Source organism: Garra rufa, unplaced genomic scaffold (assembly GCF_049309525.1).
Source record: "Garra rufa unplaced genomic scaffold, GarRuf1.0 hap1_unplaced_007, whole genome shotgun sequence".
Classification (NCBI taxonomy): domain Eukaryota; kingdom Metazoa; phylum Chordata; class Actinopteri; order Cypriniformes; family Cyprinidae; genus Garra; species Garra rufa.
Window position 1 is genome coordinate 712332 of NW_027394282.1, and position 16488 is coordinate 728819.

Here is a 16488-nt window from a genome sequence, read left to right on the forward strand (position 1 = left end):
GAGTAAGTATTAGGGAGGCCGTACCACCTGTCCAAGAGACCCTTGGAGCGCAACCCGACGAGGTAGCATGGCCGCACGGTCTAATGCTACGCTCACACCAAACGGGAATATGCGTCTGGTCCGAGTGATTTCAATGTTAAGTCAATGGTAAGACGTGTTTACACGCGCCTGGAGTTCTTGCGGCGCGAATGAGGCGTTTAGCGCGGCGCGGTAGACGCGAATTTGCCTCATCCGCGCGTCTAGTTCTCGCGAATGGCGCGAATTGAGCGTCTGGCGCGTTAGGTGCGTTAAGCGCGAATTGTGCTTTTTTGTGAATCACGCGTCTGACAAGAATTTGCGTCTGCTGCCCGAGGTGAAAAATCGGAACTTCTGCGTCAATTCGCGCCGCGTTAACCAATCAGGAGCCTGCTTGATGCTGACCTCCACTCCACAGGAAGGGGGCCACCAGGAGTAGGACTGCATACCCCTGTATAAAGGATGCCTTTACGGCTTCGAATTACAAGGCATCAGCTTGCGGCGAAGCGCGACAAGAAAAAAAAAGGGCCCACGAAGGGGGCTGTGGCAGGGTAGTGTGGCCGAGTGGTCTAAGCCGCTGGATTAAGGCTCCAGTCTCTTCGGGGGCGTGGGTTTGAATCCCACTACTGCCAAGACAGAGTTTTGGAAGGCTATTGTGCCTATACACAAAAAAACATTCTTTGCCCGCACTCCAGAGGCTTTGCAAAGAAGGTCCGGCGGCCGACGTTTTCTCTATCTTTGGGGTGGGGGAAGAGGGCAGAAAAGGGCCCACGAAAGTGAGCATTCCAGGGTAGCGTGGCCGAGAGGTCTAAGGCATTTGATTTAGGCTCCAGTCTAAATCCCATTGCTGCCAGCAGGCATTTTAACCAAGGCAGGGAGGCCCTCTAACCCGCTTGGAAGCGGGCTTGTTTTACGCAAACAGGATTAGACTGCAGCCGTTCCGCAGAGTCAGTATTTGGGAGGCCGTTTGACCTGTCGTAAAGACCCGTGGAACACACCATGACAAGGTAGCGTGGCCGAGCGGTCTAAGGCGCTGGATTAAGGCTCCAGTCTCTTCGGGGGCGTGGGTTCGAATCCCACCGCTGCCAGGGAAGTCTTTTGGAAAGTTCCTGAGGCTGCGAAGCGACTGGAGAAGTGACGCTGCATGCTCATCCAAACTTAGCCGCTTTCGCATTCTTTGCCATTTAGCAAAGTCAGTGCTTAAAGCTTGTCCCAGCCTCTGCTCCATTCCAACAGAGGCACACCAATAATTTACAATCATAGGAGAGGTGCAATAAATTATATTAATGAAAAACAATGAGTAGTCTACAAGAATGGAGACAGCCAGTTTTACTCATGAAAAGTTTTGGGTGAAATAACAGCTGCCTGATCATTTTGATTTTAAATGCATCACAGCTGGCTATCGTTTCCACATAAGCCCCAAAGGCCTTGATTAGTGGATTCAGGTGTGCTTGATCAGAGATGGACCTCCACTCCACAGGAAGGGGGCCACCAGGAGTAGGACTGCATACCCTGTATTAAGGATGCCTTTACGGCGGCGAATTACAAGGCATCAGCTTGTGGCGAAGCGCAACCCAAATACAGCGACGATGATCCCTACACCGCTGTTCTGCTCTCCAGAGCCAATACAGAGCAGTGACACTCTCGATAAATGACCGATCAACAACAGACGTCTTGTAAAAAGATGGCTGCCAATGGGGTTCGAAACTTTTTGAAACTTTCGCCTCTCTGACGCACCTGACGCGCGTAAATTTCACTTCAAACTTTTGTTTTCATGCGCGTCCATTTCGCTCTTGACGGGCGAATGAACACAAAGTGGTCAGGCGTGTAAATAGAAGCGGCAGGCCAGAATTTAGACGCGTATTCGCGTTTGGTGTGAACGTAGCATAAGGCGTTGGATTAAGGCTCCAGTCTCTTCGGGGGTGTGGGTTTGAATCCCACTGCTGCCAAGACAGAGTTTTGGAAGGCTATTGTGCGTACGCAAAAAAAATGTTCTTTGCCCGCATTCCAGAGGCTTTGCATAGAAGGTCCGGCGGCCGACGTTCTCTCTATATTTGGGGTGGGGGAAGAGGGCAGAAAATGGCCCACGAAAGTGAGAATCCCAGGGTAGCGTGGCCGAGTGGTCTAAGGCGCTGGATTTAGGCTCCAGTCTCTTCGGGGGCGTGGGTTCGAATCCCATCGCTGCCAGCAGCCATTTTAACCAAGGCAGGGAGGCCCTCTAACCCGTTTGGCAGCGGGATTATTTCACGCAAACAGGATTAGACTGCAGCAGTTCTGCAGAGTAAGTATTAGGGAGGCCGTACCACCTGTCCAAGAGACCCTTGGAGCGCAACCCGACGAGGTAGCATGGCCGCACGGTCTAATGCTACGCTCACACCAAACGGGAATATGCGTCTGGTCCGAGTGATTTCAATGTTAAGTCAATGGTAAGACGTGTTTACACGCGCCTGGAGTTCTTGCGGCGCGAATGAGGCGTTTAGCGCGGCGCGGTAGACGCGAATTTGCCTCATCCGCGCGTCTAGTTCTCGCGAATGGCGCGAATTGAGCGTCTGGCGCGTTAGGTGCGTTAAGCGCGAATTGTGCTTTTTTGTGAATCACGCGTCTGACAAGAATTCGCGTCTGCTGCCCGAGGTGAAAAATCGGAACTTCTGCGTCAATTCGCGCCGCGTTAACCAATCAGGAGCCTGCTTGATGCTGACCTCCACTCCACAGGAAGGGGGCCACCAGGAGTAGGACTGCATACCCCTGTATAAAGGATGCCTTTACGGCTTCGAATTACAAGGCATCAGCTTGCGGCGAAGCGCGACAAGAAAAAAAAAGGGCCCACGAAGGCGGCTGTGGCAGGGTAGCGGGGCCGAGTGGTCTAAGCCGCTGGATTAAGGCTCCAGTCTCTTCGGGGGCGTGGGTTTGAATCCCACTACTGCCAAGACAGAGTTTTGGAAGGCTATTGTGCCTATACACAAAAAAACATTCTTTGCCCGCACTCCAGAGGCTTTGCAAAGAAGGTCCGGCGGCCGACGTTTTCTCTATCTTTGGGGTGGGGGAAGAGGGCAGAAAAGGGCCCACGAAAGTGAGCATTCCAGGGTAGCGTGGCCGAGAGGTCTAAGGCATTTGATTTAAGGCTCCAGTCTAAATCCCATTGCTGCCAGCAGGCATTTTAACCAAGGCAGGGAGGCCCTCTAACCCGCTTGGGAACGGGCTTGTTTTACGCAAACAGGATTAGACTGCAGAGTCAGTATTTGGGAGGCCGTTTGACCTGTCGTAAAGACCCGTGGAACACACCATGACAAGGTAGCGTGGCCGAGCGGTCTAAGGCGCTGGATTAAGGCTCCAGTCTCTTCGGGGGCGTGGGTTCGAATCCCACCGCTGCCAGGGAAGTCTTTTGGAAAGTTCCTGAGGCTGCGAAGCGACTGGAGAAGTGACGCTGCATGCTCATCCAAACTTAGCCGCTTTCGCATTCTTTGCCATTTAGCAAAGTCAGTGCTTAAAGCTTGTCCCAGCCTCTGCTCCATTCCAACAGAGGCACACCAATAATTTACAATCATAGGAGAGGTGCAATAAATTATATTAATGAAAAACAATGAGTAGTCTACAAGAATGGAGACAGCCAGTTTTACTCATGAAAAGTTTTGGGTGAAATAACAGCTGCCTGATCATTTTGATTTTAAATGCATCACAGCTGGCTATCGTTTCCACATAAGCCCCAAAGGCCTTGATTAGCGGATTCAGGTGTGCTTGATCAGAGATGGACCTCCACTCCACAGGAAGGGGGCCACCAGGAGTAGGACTGCATACCCTGTATTAAGGATGCCTTTACGGCAGCGAATTACAAGGCATCAGCTTGTGGCGAAGCGCAACCCAAATACAGCGACGATGATCCCTACACCGCTGTGCTGCTCTCCAGAGCCAATACAGAGCAGTGACACTCTCGATAAATGACCGATCAACAACAGACGTCTTGTAAAAAGATGGCTGCCAATGGGGTTCGAAACTTTTTGAAACTTTCGCCTCTCTGACGCACCTGACGCGCGTAAATTTCACTTCAAACTTTTGTTTTCATGCGCGTCCATTTCGCTCTTGACGGGCGAATGAACACAAAGTGGTCAGGCGTGTAAATAGAAGCGGCAGGCCAGAATTTAGACGCGTATTCGCGTTTGGTGTGAACGTAGCATAAGGCGTTGGATTAAGGCTCCAGTCTCTTCGGGGGTGTGGGTTTGAATCCCACTGCTGCCAAGACAGAGTTTTGGAAGGCTATTGTGCGTACGCAAAAAAAATGTTCTTTGCCCGCATTCCAGAGGCTTTGCATAGAAGGTCCGGCGGCCGACGTTCTCTCTATATTTGGGGTGGGGGAAGAGGGCAGAAAATGGCCCACGAAAGTGAGAATCCCAGGGTAGCGTGGCCGAGTGGTCTAAGGCGCTGGATTTAGGCTCCAGTCTCTTCGGGGGCGTGGGTTCGAATCCCATCGCTGCCAGCAGCCATTTTAACCAAGGCAGGGAGGCCCTCTAACCCGTTTGGCAGCGGGATTATTTCACGCAAACAGGATTAGACTGCAGCAGTTCTGCAGAGTAAGTATTAGGGAGGCCGTACCACCTGTCCAAGAGACCCTTGGAGCGCAACCCGACGAGGTAGCATGGCCGCACGGTCTAATGCTACGCTCACACCAAACGGGAATATGCGTCTGGTCCGAGTGATTTCAATGTTAAGTCAATGGTAAGACGTGTTTACACGCGCCTGGAGTTCTTGCGGCGCGAATGAGGCGTTTAGCGCGGCGCGGTAGACGCGAATTTGCCTCATCCGCGCGTCTAGTTCTCGCGAATGGCGCGAATTGAGCGTCTGGCGCGTTAGGTGCGTTAAGCGCGAATTGTGCTTTTTTGTGAATCACGCGTCTGACAAGAATTCGCGTCTGCTGCCCGAGGTGAAAAATCGGAACTTCTGCGTCAATTCGCGCCGCGTTAACCAATCAGGAGCCTGCTTGATGCTGACCTCCACTCCACAGGAAGGGGGCCACCAGGAGTAGGACTGCATACCCCTGTATAAAGGATGCCTTTACGGCTTCGAATTACAAGGCATCAGCTTGCGGCGAAGCGCGACAAGAAAAAAAAAGGGCCCACGAAGGCGGCTGTGGCAGGGTAGCGTGGCCGAGTGGTCTAAGCCGCTGGATTAAGGCTCCAGTCTCTTCGGGGGCGTGGATTTGAATCCCACTACTGCCAAGACAGAGTTTTGGAAGGCTATTGTGCCTATACACAAAAAAACATTCTTTGCCCGCACTCCAGAGGCTTTGCAAAGAAGGTCCGGCGGCCGACGTTTTCTCTATCTTTGGGGTGGGGGAAGAGGGCAGAAAAGGGCCCACGAAAGTGAGCATTCCAGGGTAGCGTGGCCGAGAGGTCTAAGGCATTTGATTTAGGCTCCAGTCTAAATCCCATTGCTGCCAGCAGGCATTTTAACCAAGGCAGGGAGGCCCTCTAACCCGCTTGGGAGCGGGCTTGTTTTACGCAAACAGGATTAGACTGCAGAGTCAGTATTTGGGAGGCCGTTTGACCTGTCGTAAAGACCCGTGGAACACACCATGACAAGGTAGCGTGGCCGAGCGGTCTAAGGCACTGGATTAAGGCTCCAGTCTCTTCGGGGGCGTGGGTTAGAATCCCACCGCTGCCAGGGAAGTCTTTTGGAAAGTTCCTGAGGCTGCGAAGCGACTGGAGAAGTGACGCTGCATGCTCATCCAAACTTAGCCGCTTTCGCATTCTTTGCCATTTAGCAAAGTCAGTGCTTAAAGCTTGTCCCAGCCTCTGCTCCATTCCAACAGAGGCACACCAATAATTTACAATCATAGGAGAGGTGCAATAAATTATATTAATGAAAAACAATGAGTAGTCTACAAGAATGGAGACAGCCAGTTTTACTCATGGAAAGTTTTGGGTGAAATAACAGCTGCCTGATCATTTTGATTTTAAATGCATCACAGCTGGCTATCGTTTCCACATAAGCCCCAAAGGCCTTGATTAGCGGATTCAGGTGTGCTTAATCAGAGATGGACCTCCACTCCACAGGAAGGGGGCCACCTGGAGTAGGACTGCATACCCTGTATTAAGGATGCCTTTACGGCGGCGAATTACAAGGCATCAGCTTGTGGCGAAGCGCAACCCAAATACAGCGACGATGATCCCTACACCGCTGTGCTGCTCTCCAGAGCCAATACAGAGCAGTGACACTCTCGATAAATGACCGATCAACAACAGACGTCTTGTAAAAAGATGGCTGCCAATGGGGTTCGAAACTTTTTGAAACTTTCGCCTCTCTGACGCACCTGACGCGCGTAAATTTCACTTCAAACTTTTGTTTTCATGCGCGTCCATTTCGCTCTTGACGGGCGAATGAACACAAAGTGGTCAGGCGTGTAAATAGAAGCGGCAGGCCAGAATTTAGACGCGTATTCGCGTTTGGTGTGAACGTAGCATAAGGCGTTGGATTAAGGCTCCAGTCTCTTCGGGGGTGTGGGTTTGAATCCCACTGCTGCCAAGACAGAGTTTTGGAAGGCTATTGTGCGTACGCAAAAAAAATGTTCTTTGCCCGCATTCCAGAGGCTTTGCATAGAAGGTCCGGCGGCCGACGTTCTCTCTATATTTGGGGTGGGGGAAGAGGGCAGAAAATGGCCCACGAAAGTGAGAATCCCAGGGTAGCGTGGCCGAGTGGTCTAAGGCGCTGGATTTAGGCTCCAGTCTCTTCGGGGGCGTGGGTTCGAATCCCATCGCTGCCAGCAGCCATTTTAACCAAGGCAGGGAGGCCCTGTAACCCGTTTGGCAGCGGGATTATTTCACGCAAACAGGATTAGACTGCAGCAGTTCTGCAGAGTAAGTATTAGGGAGGCCGTACCACCTGTCCAAGAGACCCTTGGAGCGCAACCCGACGAGGTAGCATGGCCGCACGGTCTAATGCTACGCTCACACCAAACGGGAATATGCGTCTGGTCCGAGTGATTTCAATGTTAAGTCAATGGTAAGACGTGTTTACACGCGCCTGGAGTTCTTGCGGCGCGAATGAGGCGTTTAGCGCGGCGCGGTAGACGCGAATTTGCCTCATCCGCGCGTCTAGTTCTCGCGAATGGCGCGAATTGAGCGTCTGGCGCGTTAGGTGCGTTAAGCGCGAATTGTGCTTTTTTGTGAATCACGCGTCTGACAAGAATTCGCGTCTGCTGCCCGAGGTGAAAAATCGGAACTTCTGCGTCAATTCGCGCCGCGTTAACCAATCAGGAGCCTGCTTGATGCTGACCTCCACTCCACAGGAAGGGGGCCACCAGGAGTAGGACTGCATACCCCTGTATAAAGGATGCCTTTACGGCTTCGAATTACAAGGCATCAGCTTGCGGCGAAGCGCGACAAGAAAAAAAAAGGGCCCACGAAGGCGGCTGTGGCAGGGTAGCGTGGCCGAGTGGTCTAAGCCGCTGGATTAAGGCTCCAGTCTCTTCGGGGGCGTGGGTTTGAATCCCACTACTGCCAAGACAGAGTTTTGGAAGGCTATTGTGCCTATACACAAAAAAACATTCTTTGCCCGCACTCCAGAGGCTTTGCAAAGAAGGTCCGGCGGCCGACGTTTTCTCTATCTTTGGGGTGGGGGAAGAGGGCAGAAAAGGGCCCACGAAAGTGAGCATTCCAGGGTAGCGTGGCCGAGAGGTCTAAGGCATTTGATTTAGGCTCCAGTCTAAATCCCATTGCTGCCAGCAGGCATTTTAACCAAGGCAGGGAGGCCCTCTAACCCGCTTGGGAGCGGGCTTGTTTTACGCAAACAGGATTAGACTGCAGCCGTTCCGCAGAGTCAGTATTTGGGAGGCCGTTTGACCTGTCGTAAAGACCCGTGGAACACACCATGACAAGGTAGCGTGGCCGAGCGGTCTAAGGCACTGGATTAAGGCTCCAGTCTCTTCGGGGGCGTGGGTTCGAATCCCACCGCTGCCAGGGAAGTCTTTTGGAAAGTTCCTGAGGCTGCGAAGCGACTGGAGAAGTGACGCTGCATGCTCATCCAAACTTAGCCGCTTTCGCATTCTTTGCCATTTAGCAAAGTCAGTGCTTAAAGCTTGTCCCAGCCTCTGCTCCATTCCAACAGAGGCACACCAATAATTTACAATCATAGGAGAGGTGCAATAAATTATATTAATGAAAAACAATGAGTAGTCTACAAGAATGGAGACAGCCAGTTTTACTCATGAAAAGTTTTGGGTGAAATAACAGCTGCCTGATCATTTTGATTTTAAATGCATCACAGCTGGCTATCGTTTCCACATAAGCCCCAAAGGCCTTGATTAGCGGATTCAGGTGTGCTTGATCAGAGATGGACCTCCACTCCACAGGAAGGGGGCCACCAGGAGTAGGACTGCATACCCTGTATTAAGGATGCCTTTACGGCGGCGAATTACAAGGCATCAGCTTGTGGCGAAGCGCAACCCAAATACAGCGACGATGATCCCTACACCGCTGTTCTGCTCTCCAGAGCCAATACAGAGCAGTGACACTCTCGATAAATGACCGATCAACAACAGACGTCTTGTAAAAAGATGGCTGCCAATGGGGTTCGAAACTTTTTGAAACTTTCGCCTCTCTGACGCACCTGACGCGCATAAATTTCACTTCAAACTTTTGTTTTCATGCGCGTCCATTTCGCTCTTGACGGGCGAATGAACACAAAGTGGTCAGGCGTGTAAATAGAAGCGGCAGGCCAGAATTTAGACGCGTATTCGCGTTTGGTGTGAACGTAGCATAAGGCGTTGGATTAAGGCTCCAGTCTCTTCGGGGGTGTGGGTTTGAATCCCACTGCTGCCAAGACAGAGTTTTGGAAGGCTATTGTGCGTACGCAAAAAAAATGTTCTTTGCCCGCATTCCAGAGGCTTTGCATAGAAGGTCCGGCGGCCGACGTTCTCTCTATATTTGGGGTGGGGGAAGAGGGCAGAAAATGGCCCACGAAAGTGAGAATCCCAGGGTAGCGTGGCCGAGTGGTCTAAGGCGCTGGATTTAGGCTCCAGTCTCTTCGGGGGCGTGGGTTCGAATCCCATCGCTGCCAGCAGCCATTTTAACCAAGGCAGGGAGGCCCTCTAACCCGTTTGGCAGTGGGATTATTTCACGCAAACAGGATTAGACTGCAGCAGTTCTGCAGAGTAAGTATTAGGGAGGCCGTACCACCTGTCCAAGAGACCCTTGGAGCGCAACCCGACGAGGTAGCATGGCCGCACGGTCTAATGCTACGCTCACACCAAACGGGAATATGCGTCTGGTCCGAGTGATTTCAATGTTAAGTCAATGGTAAGACGTGTTTACACGCGCCTGGAGTTCTTGCGGCGCGAATGAGGCGTTTAGCGCGGCGCGGTAGACGCGAATTTGCCTCATCCGCGCGTCTAGTTCTCGCGAATGGCGCGAATTGAGCGTCTGGCGCGTTAGGTGCGTTAAGCGCGAATTGTGCTTTTTTGTGAATCACGCGTCTGACAAGAATTTGCGTCTGCTGCCCGAGGTGAAAAATCGGAACTTCTGCGTCAATTCGCGCCGCGTTAACCAATCAGGAGCCTGCTTGATGCTGACCTCCACTCCACAGGAAGGGGGCCACCAGGAGTAGGACTGCATACCCCTGTATAAAGGATGCCTTTACGGCTTCGAATTACAAGGCATCAGCTTGCGGCGAAGCGCGACAAGAAAAAAAAAGGGCCCACGAAGGCGGCTGTGGCAGGGTAGCGTGGCCGAGTGGTCTAAGCCGCTGGATTAAGGCTCCAGTCTCTTCGTGGGCGTGGGTTTGAATCCCACTACTGCCAAGACAGAGTTTTGGAAGGCTATTGTGCCTATACACAAAAAAACATTCTTTGCCCGCACTCCAGAGGCTTTGCAAAGAAGGTCCGGCGGCCGACGTTTTCTCTATCTTTGGGGTGGGGGAAGAGGGCAGAAAAGGGCCCACGAAAGTGAGCATTCCAGGGTAGCGTGGCCGAGAGGTCTAAGGCATTTGATTTAGGCTCCAGTCTAAATCCCATTGCTGCCAGCAGGCATTTTAACCAAGGCAGGGAGGCCCTCTAACCCGCTTGGGAGCGGGCTTGTTTTACGCAAACAGGATTAGACTGCAGCCGTTCCGCAGAGTCAGTATTTGGGAGGCCGTTTGACCTGTCGTAAAGACCCGTGGAACACACCATGACAAGGTAGCGTGGCCGAGCGGTCTAAGGCGCTGGATTAAGGCTCCAGTCTCTTCGGGGGCGTGGGTTCGAATCCCACCGCTGCCAGGGAAGTCTTTTGGAAAGTTCCTGAGGCTGCGAAGCGACTGGAGAAGTGACGCTGCATGCTCATCCAAACTTAGCCGCTTTCGCATTCTTTGCCATTTAGCAAAGTCAGTGCTTAAAGCTTGTCCCAGCCTCTGCTCCATTCCAACAGAGGCACACCAATAATTTACAATCATAGGAGAGGTGCAATAAATTATATTAATGAAAAACAATGAGAAGTCTACAAGAATGGAGACAGCCAGTTTTACTCATGAAAAGTTTTGGGTGAAATAACAGCTGCCTGATCATTTTGATTTTAAATGCATCACAGCTGGCTATCGTTTCCACATAAGCCCCAAAGGCCTTGATTAGCGGATTCAGGTGTGCTTGATCAGAGATGGACCTCCACTCCACAGGAAGGGGGCCACCAGGAGTAGGACTGCATACCCTGTATTAAGGATGCCTTTACGGCGGCGAATTACAAGGCATCAGCTTGTGGCGAAGCGCAACCCAAATACAGCGACGATGATCCCTACACCGCTGTTCTGCTCTCCAGAGCCAATACAGAGCAGTGACACTCTCGATAAATGACCGATCAACAACAGACGTCTTGTAAAAAGATGGCTGCCAATGGGGTTCGAAACTTTTTGAAACTTTCGCCTCTCTGACGCACCTGACGCGCGTAAATTTCACTTCAAACTTTTGTTTTCATGCGCGTCCATTTCGCTCTTGACGGGCGAATGAACACAAAGTGGTCAGGCGTGTAAATAGAAGCGGCAGGCCAGAATTTAGACGCGTATTCGCGTTTGGTGTGAACGTAGCATAAGGCGTTGGATTAAGGCTCCAGTCTCTTCGGGGGTGTGGGTTTGAATCCCACTGCTGCCAAGACAGAGTTTTGGAAGGCTATTGTGCGTACGCAAAAAAAATGTTCTTTGCCCGCATTCCAGAGGCTTTGCATAGAAGGTCCGGCGGCCGACGTTCTCTCTATATTTGGGGTGGGGGAAGAGGGCAGAAAATGGCCCACGAAAGTGAGAATCCCAGGGTAGCGTGGCCGAGTGGTCTAAGGCGCTGGATTTAGGCTCCAGTCTCTTCGGGGGCGTGGGTTCGAATCCCATCGCTGCCAGCAGCCATTTTAACCAAGGCAGGGAGGCCCTCTAACCCGTTTGGCAGCGGGATTATTTCACGCAAACAGGATTAGACTGCAGCAGTTCTGCAGAGTAAGTATTAGGGAGGCCGTACCACCTGTCCAAGAGACCCTTGGAGCGCAACCCGACGAGGTAGCATGGCCGCACGGTCTAATGCTACGCTCACACCAAACGGGAATATGCGTCTGGTCCGAGTGATTTCAATGTTAAGTCAATGGTAAGACGTGTTTACACGCGCCTGGAGTTCTTGCGGCGCGAATGAGGCGTTTAGCGCGGCGCGGTAGACGCGAATTTGCCTCATCCGCGCGTCTAGTTCTCGCGAATGGCGCGAATTGAGCGTCTGGCGCGTTAGGTGCGTTAAGCGCGAATTGTGCTTTTTTGTGAATCACGCGTCTGACAAGAATTTGCGTCTGCTGCCCGAGGTGAAAAATCGGAACTTCTGCGTCAATTCGCGCCGCGTTAACCAATCAGGAGCCTGCTTGATGCTGACCTCCACTCCACAGGAAGGGGGCCACCAGGAGTAGGACTGCATACCCCTGTATAAAGGATGCCTTTACGGCTTCGAATTACAAGGCATCAGCTTGCGGCGAAGCGCGACAAGAAAAAAAAAGGGCCCACGAAGGGGGCTGTGGCAGGGTAGTGTGGCCGAGTGGTCTAAGCCGCTGGATTAAGGCTCCAGTCTCTTCGGGGGCGTGGGTTTGAATCCCACTACTGCCAAGACAGAGTTTTGGAAGGCTATTGTGCCTATACACAAAAAAACATTCTTTGCCCGCACTCCAGAGGCTTTGCAAAGAAGGTCCGGCGGCCGACGTTTTCTCTATCTTTGGGGTGGGGGAAGAGGGCAGAAAAGGGCCCACGAAAGTGAGCATTCCAGGGTAGCGTGGCCGAGAGGTCTAAGGCATTTGATTTAGGCTCCAGTCTAAATCCCATTGCTGCCAGCAGGCATTTTAACCAAGGCAGGGAGGCCCTCTAACCCGCTTGGAAGCGGGCTTGTTTTACGCAAACAGGATTAGACTGCAGCCGTTCCGCAGAGTCAGTATTTGGGAGGCCGTTTGACCTGTCGTAAAGACCCGTGGAACACACCATGACAAGGTAGCGTGGCCGAGCGGTCTAAGGCGCTGGATTAAGGCTCCAGTCTCTTCGGGGGCGTGGGTTCGAATCCCACCGCTGCCAGGGAAGTCTTTTGGAAAGTTCCTGAGGCTGCGAAGCGACTGGAGAAGTGACGCTGCATGCTCATCCAAACTTAGCCGCTTTCGCATTCTTTGCCATTTAGCAAAGTCAGTGCTTAAAGCTTGTCCCAGCCTCTGCTCCATTCCAACAGAGGCACACCAATAATTTACAATCATAGGAGAGGTGCAATAAATTATATTAATGAAAAACAATGAGTAGTCTACAAGAATGGAGACAGCCAGTTTTACTCATGAAAAGTTTTGGGTGAAATAACAGCTGCCTGATCATTTTGATTTTAAATGCATCACAGCTGGCTATCGTTTCCACATAAGCCCCAAAGGCCTTGATTAGTGGATTCAGGTGTGCTTGATCAGAGATGGACCTCCACTCCACAGGAAGGGGGCCACCAGGAGTAGGACTGCATACCCTGTATTAAGGATGCCTTTACGGCGGCGAATTACAAGGCATCAGCTTGTGGCGAAGCGCAACCCAAATACAGCGACGATGATCCCTACACCGCTGTTCTGCTCTCCAGAGCCAATACAGAGCAGTGACACTCTCGATAAATGACCGATCAACAACAGACGTCTTGTAAAAAGATGGCTGCCAATGGGGTTCGAAACTTTTTGAAACTTTCGCCTCTCTGACGCACCTGACGCGCGTAAATTTCACTTCAAACTTTTGTTTTCATGCGCGTCCATTTCGCTCTTGACGGGCGAATGAACACAAAGTGGTCAGGCGTGTAAATAGAAGCGGCAGGCCAGAATTTAGACGCGTATTCGCGTTTGGTGTGAACGTAGCATAAGGCGTTGGATTAAGGCTCCAGTCTCTTCGGGGGTGTGGGTTTGAATCCCACTGCTGCCAAGACAGAGTTTTGGAAGGCTATTGTGCGTACGCAAAAAAAATGTTCTTTGCCCGCATTCCAGAGGCTTTGCATAGAAGGTCCGGCGGCCGACGTTCTCTCTATATTTGGGGTGGGGGAAGAGGGCAGAAAATGGCCCACGAAAGTGAGAATCCCAGGGTAGCGTGGCCGAGTGGTCTAAGGCGCTGGATTTAGGCTCCAGTCTCTTCGGGGGCGTGGGTTCGAATCCCATCGCTGCCAGCAGCCATTTTAACCAAGGCAGGGAGGCCCTCTAACCCGTTTGGCAGCGGGATTATTTCACGCAAACAGGATTAGACTGCAGCAGTTCTGCAGAGTAAGTATTAGGGAGGCCGTACCACCTGTCCAAGAGACCCTTGGAGCGCAACCCGACGAGGTAGCATGGCCGCACGGTCTAATGCTACGCTCACACCAAACGGGAATATGCGTCTGGTCCGAGTGATTTCAATGTTAAGTCAATGGTAAGACGTGTTTACACGCGCCTGGAGTTCTTGCGGCGCGAATGAGGCGTTTAGCGCGGCGCGGTAGACGCGAATTTGCCTCATCCGCGCGTCTAGTTCTCGCGAATGGCGCGAATTGAGCGTCTGGCGCGTTAGGTGCGTTAAGCGCGAATTGTGCTTTTTTGTGAATCACGCGTCTGACAAGAATTCGCGTCTGCTGCCCGAGGTGAAAAATCGGAACTTCTGCGTCAATTCGCGCCGCGTTAACCAATCAGGAGCCTGCTTGATGCTGACCTCCACTCCACAGGAAGGGGGCCACCAGGAGTAGGACTGCATACCCCTGTATAAAGGATGCCTTTACGGCTTCGAATTACAAGGCATCAGCTTGCGGCGAAGCGCGACAAGAAAAAAAAAGGGCCCACGAAGGCGGCTGTGGCAGGGTAGCGGGGCCGAGTGGTCTAAGCCGCTGGATTAAGGCTCCAGTCTCTTCGGGGGCGTGGGTTTGAATCCCACTACTGCCAAGACAGAGTTTTGGAAGGCTATTGTGCCTATACACAAAAAAACATTCTTTGCCCGCACTCCAGAGGCTTTGCAAAGAAGGTCCGGCGGCCGACGTTTTCTCTATCTTTGGGGTGGGGGAAGAGGGCAGAAAAGGGCCCACGAAAGTGAGCATTCCAGGGTAGCGTGGCCGAGAGGTCTAAGGCATTTGATTTAAGGCTCCAGTCTAAATCCCATTGCTGCCAGCAGGCATTTTAACCAAGGCAGGGAGGCCCTCTAACCCGCTTGGGAGCGGGCTTGTTTTACGCAAACAGGATTAGACTGCAGAGTCAGTATTTGGGAGGCCGTTTGACCTGTCGTAAAGACCCGTGGAACACACCATGACAAGGTAGCGTGGCCGAGCGGTCTAAGGCGCTGGATTAAGGCTCCAGTCTCTTCGGGGGCGTGGGTTCGAATCCCACCGCTGCCAGGGAAGTCTTTTGGAAAGTTCCTGAGGCTGCGAAGCGACTGGAGAAGTGACGCTGCATGCTCATCCAAACTTAGCCGCTTTCGCATTCTTTGCCATTTAGCAAAGTCAGTGCTTAAAGCTTGTCCCAGCCTCTGCTCCATTCCAACAGAGGCACACCAATAATTTACAATCATAGGAGAGGTGCAATAAATTATATTAATGAAAAACAATGAGTAGTCTACAAGAATGGAGACAGCCAGTTTTACTCATGAAAAGTTTTGGGTGAAATAACAGCTGCCTGATCATTTTGATTTTAAATGCATCACAGCTGGCTATCGTTTCCACATAAGCCCCAAAGGCCTTGATTAGCGGATTCAGGTGTGCTTGATCAGAGATGGACCTCCACTCCACAGGAAGGGGGCCACCAGGAGTAGGACTGCATACCCTGTATTAAGGATGCCTTTACGGCAGCGAATTACAAGGCATCAGCTTGTGGCGAAGCGCAACCCAAATACAGCGACGATGATCCCTACACCGCTGTGCTGCTCTCCAGAGCCAATACAGAGCAGTGACACTCTCGATAAATGACCGATCAACAACAGACGTCTTGTAAAAAGATGGCTGCCAATGGGGTTCGAAACTTTTTGAAACTTTCGCCTCTCTGACGCACCTGACGCGCGTAAATTTCACTTCAAACTTTTGTTTTCATGCGCGTCCATTTCGCTCTTGACGGGCGAATGAACACAAAGTGGTCAGGCGTGTAAATAGAAGCGGCAGGCCAGAATTTAGACGCGTATTCGCGTTTGGTGTGAACGTAGCATAAGGCGTTGGATTAAGGCTCCAGTCTCTTCGGGGGTGTGGGTTTGAATCCCACTGCTGCCAAGACAGAGTTTTGGAAGGCTATTGTGCGTACGCAAAAAAAATGTTCTTTGCCCGCATTCCAGAGGCTTTGCATAGAAGGTCCGGCGGCCGACGTTCTCTCTATATTTGGGGTGGGGGAAGAGGGCAGAAAATGGCCCACGAAAGTGAGAATCCCAGGGTAGCGTGGCCGAGTGGTCTAAGGCGCTGGATTTAGGCTCCAGTCTCTTCGGGGGCGTGGGTTCGAATCCCATCGCTGCCAGCAGCCATTTTAACCAAGGCAGGGAGGCCCTCTAACCCGTTTGGCAGCGGGATTATTTCACGCAAACAGGATTAGACTGCAGCAGTTCTGCAGAGTAAGTATTAGGGAGGCCGTACCACCTGTCCAAGAGACCCTTGGAGCGCAACCCGACGAGGTAGCATGGCCGCACGGTCTAATGCTACGCTCACACCAAACGGGAATATGCGTCTGGTCCGAGTGATTTCAATGTTAAGTCAATGGTAAGACGTGTTTACACGCGCCTGGAGTTCTTGCGGCGCGAATGAGGCGTTTAGCGCGGCGCGGTAGACGCGAATTTGCCTCATCCGCGCGTCTAGTTCTCGCGAATGGCGCGAATTGAGCGTCTGGCGCGTTAGGTGCGTTAAGCGCGAATTGTGCTTTTTTGTGAATCACGCGTCTGACAAGAATTCGCGTCTGCTGCCCGAGGTGAAAAATCGGAACTTCTGCGTCAATTCGCGCCGCGTTAACCAATCAGGAGCCTGCTTGATGCTGACCTCCACTCCACAGGAAGGGGGCCACCAGGAGTAGGACTGCA

The 16488-nt window shown here is 52.0% G+C and overlaps 16 non-coding genes across 16 annotated transcripts; all 16 read left to right on the top strand.

The window, feature by feature from the left end:
- Positions 1 to 565: 565 nt before the first annotated feature.
- Positions 566 to 647, top strand: trnal-aag (transfer RNA leucine (anticodon AAG)). Its single transcript has one exon. It is a non-coding gene; the product is annotated as a tRNA-Leu (tRNA).
- A 374-nt stretch (positions 648 to 1021) lies between these two features.
- Positions 1022 to 1103, top strand: trnal-aag (transfer RNA leucine (anticodon AAG)). Its single transcript has one exon. It is a non-coding gene; the product is annotated as a tRNA-Leu (tRNA).
- Positions 1104 to 2120: 1017 nt separating this feature from the next.
- On the top strand, positions 2121 to 2202 carry trnal-uag (transfer RNA leucine (anticodon UAG)). Its single transcript has one exon. It is a non-coding gene; the product is annotated as a tRNA-Leu (tRNA).
- Positions 2203 to 3305: 1103 nt separating this feature from the next.
- trnal-aag (transfer RNA leucine (anticodon AAG)) lies at positions 3306 to 3387 on the top strand. Its single transcript has one exon. It is a non-coding gene; the product is annotated as a tRNA-Leu (tRNA).
- Positions 3388 to 4404: 1017 nt separating this feature from the next.
- On the top strand, positions 4405 to 4486 carry trnal-uag (transfer RNA leucine (anticodon UAG)). The gene has a single exon. It is a non-coding gene; the product is annotated as a tRNA-Leu (tRNA).
- Positions 4487 to 5588: 1102 nt separating this feature from the next.
- Positions 5589 to 5670, top strand: trnal-aag (transfer RNA leucine (anticodon AAG)). The gene has a single exon. It is a non-coding gene; the product is annotated as a tRNA-Leu (tRNA).
- Positions 5671 to 6687: 1017 nt separating this feature from the next.
- Positions 6688 to 6769, top strand: trnal-uag (transfer RNA leucine (anticodon UAG)). Its single transcript has one exon. It is a non-coding gene; the product is annotated as a tRNA-Leu (tRNA).
- A 1113-nt stretch (positions 6770 to 7882) lies between these two features.
- On the top strand, positions 7883 to 7964 carry trnal-aag (transfer RNA leucine (anticodon AAG)). The gene has a single exon. It is a non-coding gene; the product is annotated as a tRNA-Leu (tRNA).
- Positions 7965 to 8981: 1017 nt separating this feature from the next.
- On the top strand, positions 8982 to 9063 carry trnal-uag (transfer RNA leucine (anticodon UAG)). The gene has a single exon. It is a non-coding gene; the product is annotated as a tRNA-Leu (tRNA).
- Positions 9064 to 10176: 1113 nt separating this feature from the next.
- Positions 10177 to 10258, top strand: trnal-aag (transfer RNA leucine (anticodon AAG)). Its single transcript has one exon. It is a non-coding gene; the product is annotated as a tRNA-Leu (tRNA).
- Positions 10259 to 11275: 1017 nt separating this feature from the next.
- trnal-uag (transfer RNA leucine (anticodon UAG)) lies at positions 11276 to 11357 on the top strand. Its single transcript has one exon. It is a non-coding gene; the product is annotated as a tRNA-Leu (tRNA).
- Positions 11358 to 12014: 657 nt separating this feature from the next.
- On the top strand, positions 12015 to 12096 carry trnal-aag (transfer RNA leucine (anticodon AAG)). Its single transcript has one exon. It is a non-coding gene; the product is annotated as a tRNA-Leu (tRNA).
- Positions 12097 to 12470: 374 nt separating this feature from the next.
- On the top strand, positions 12471 to 12552 carry trnal-aag (transfer RNA leucine (anticodon AAG)). The gene has a single exon. It is a non-coding gene; the product is annotated as a tRNA-Leu (tRNA).
- Positions 12553 to 13569: 1017 nt separating this feature from the next.
- Positions 13570 to 13651, top strand: trnal-uag (transfer RNA leucine (anticodon UAG)). Its single transcript has one exon. It is a non-coding gene; the product is annotated as a tRNA-Leu (tRNA).
- A 1103-nt stretch (positions 13652 to 14754) lies between these two features.
- Positions 14755 to 14836, top strand: trnal-aag (transfer RNA leucine (anticodon AAG)). Its single transcript has one exon. It is a non-coding gene; the product is annotated as a tRNA-Leu (tRNA).
- A 1017-nt stretch (positions 14837 to 15853) lies between these two features.
- trnal-uag (transfer RNA leucine (anticodon UAG)) lies at positions 15854 to 15935 on the top strand. The gene has a single exon. It is a non-coding gene; the product is annotated as a tRNA-Leu (tRNA).
- The last annotated feature ends 553 nt before the right edge of the window (positions 15936 to 16488 follow it).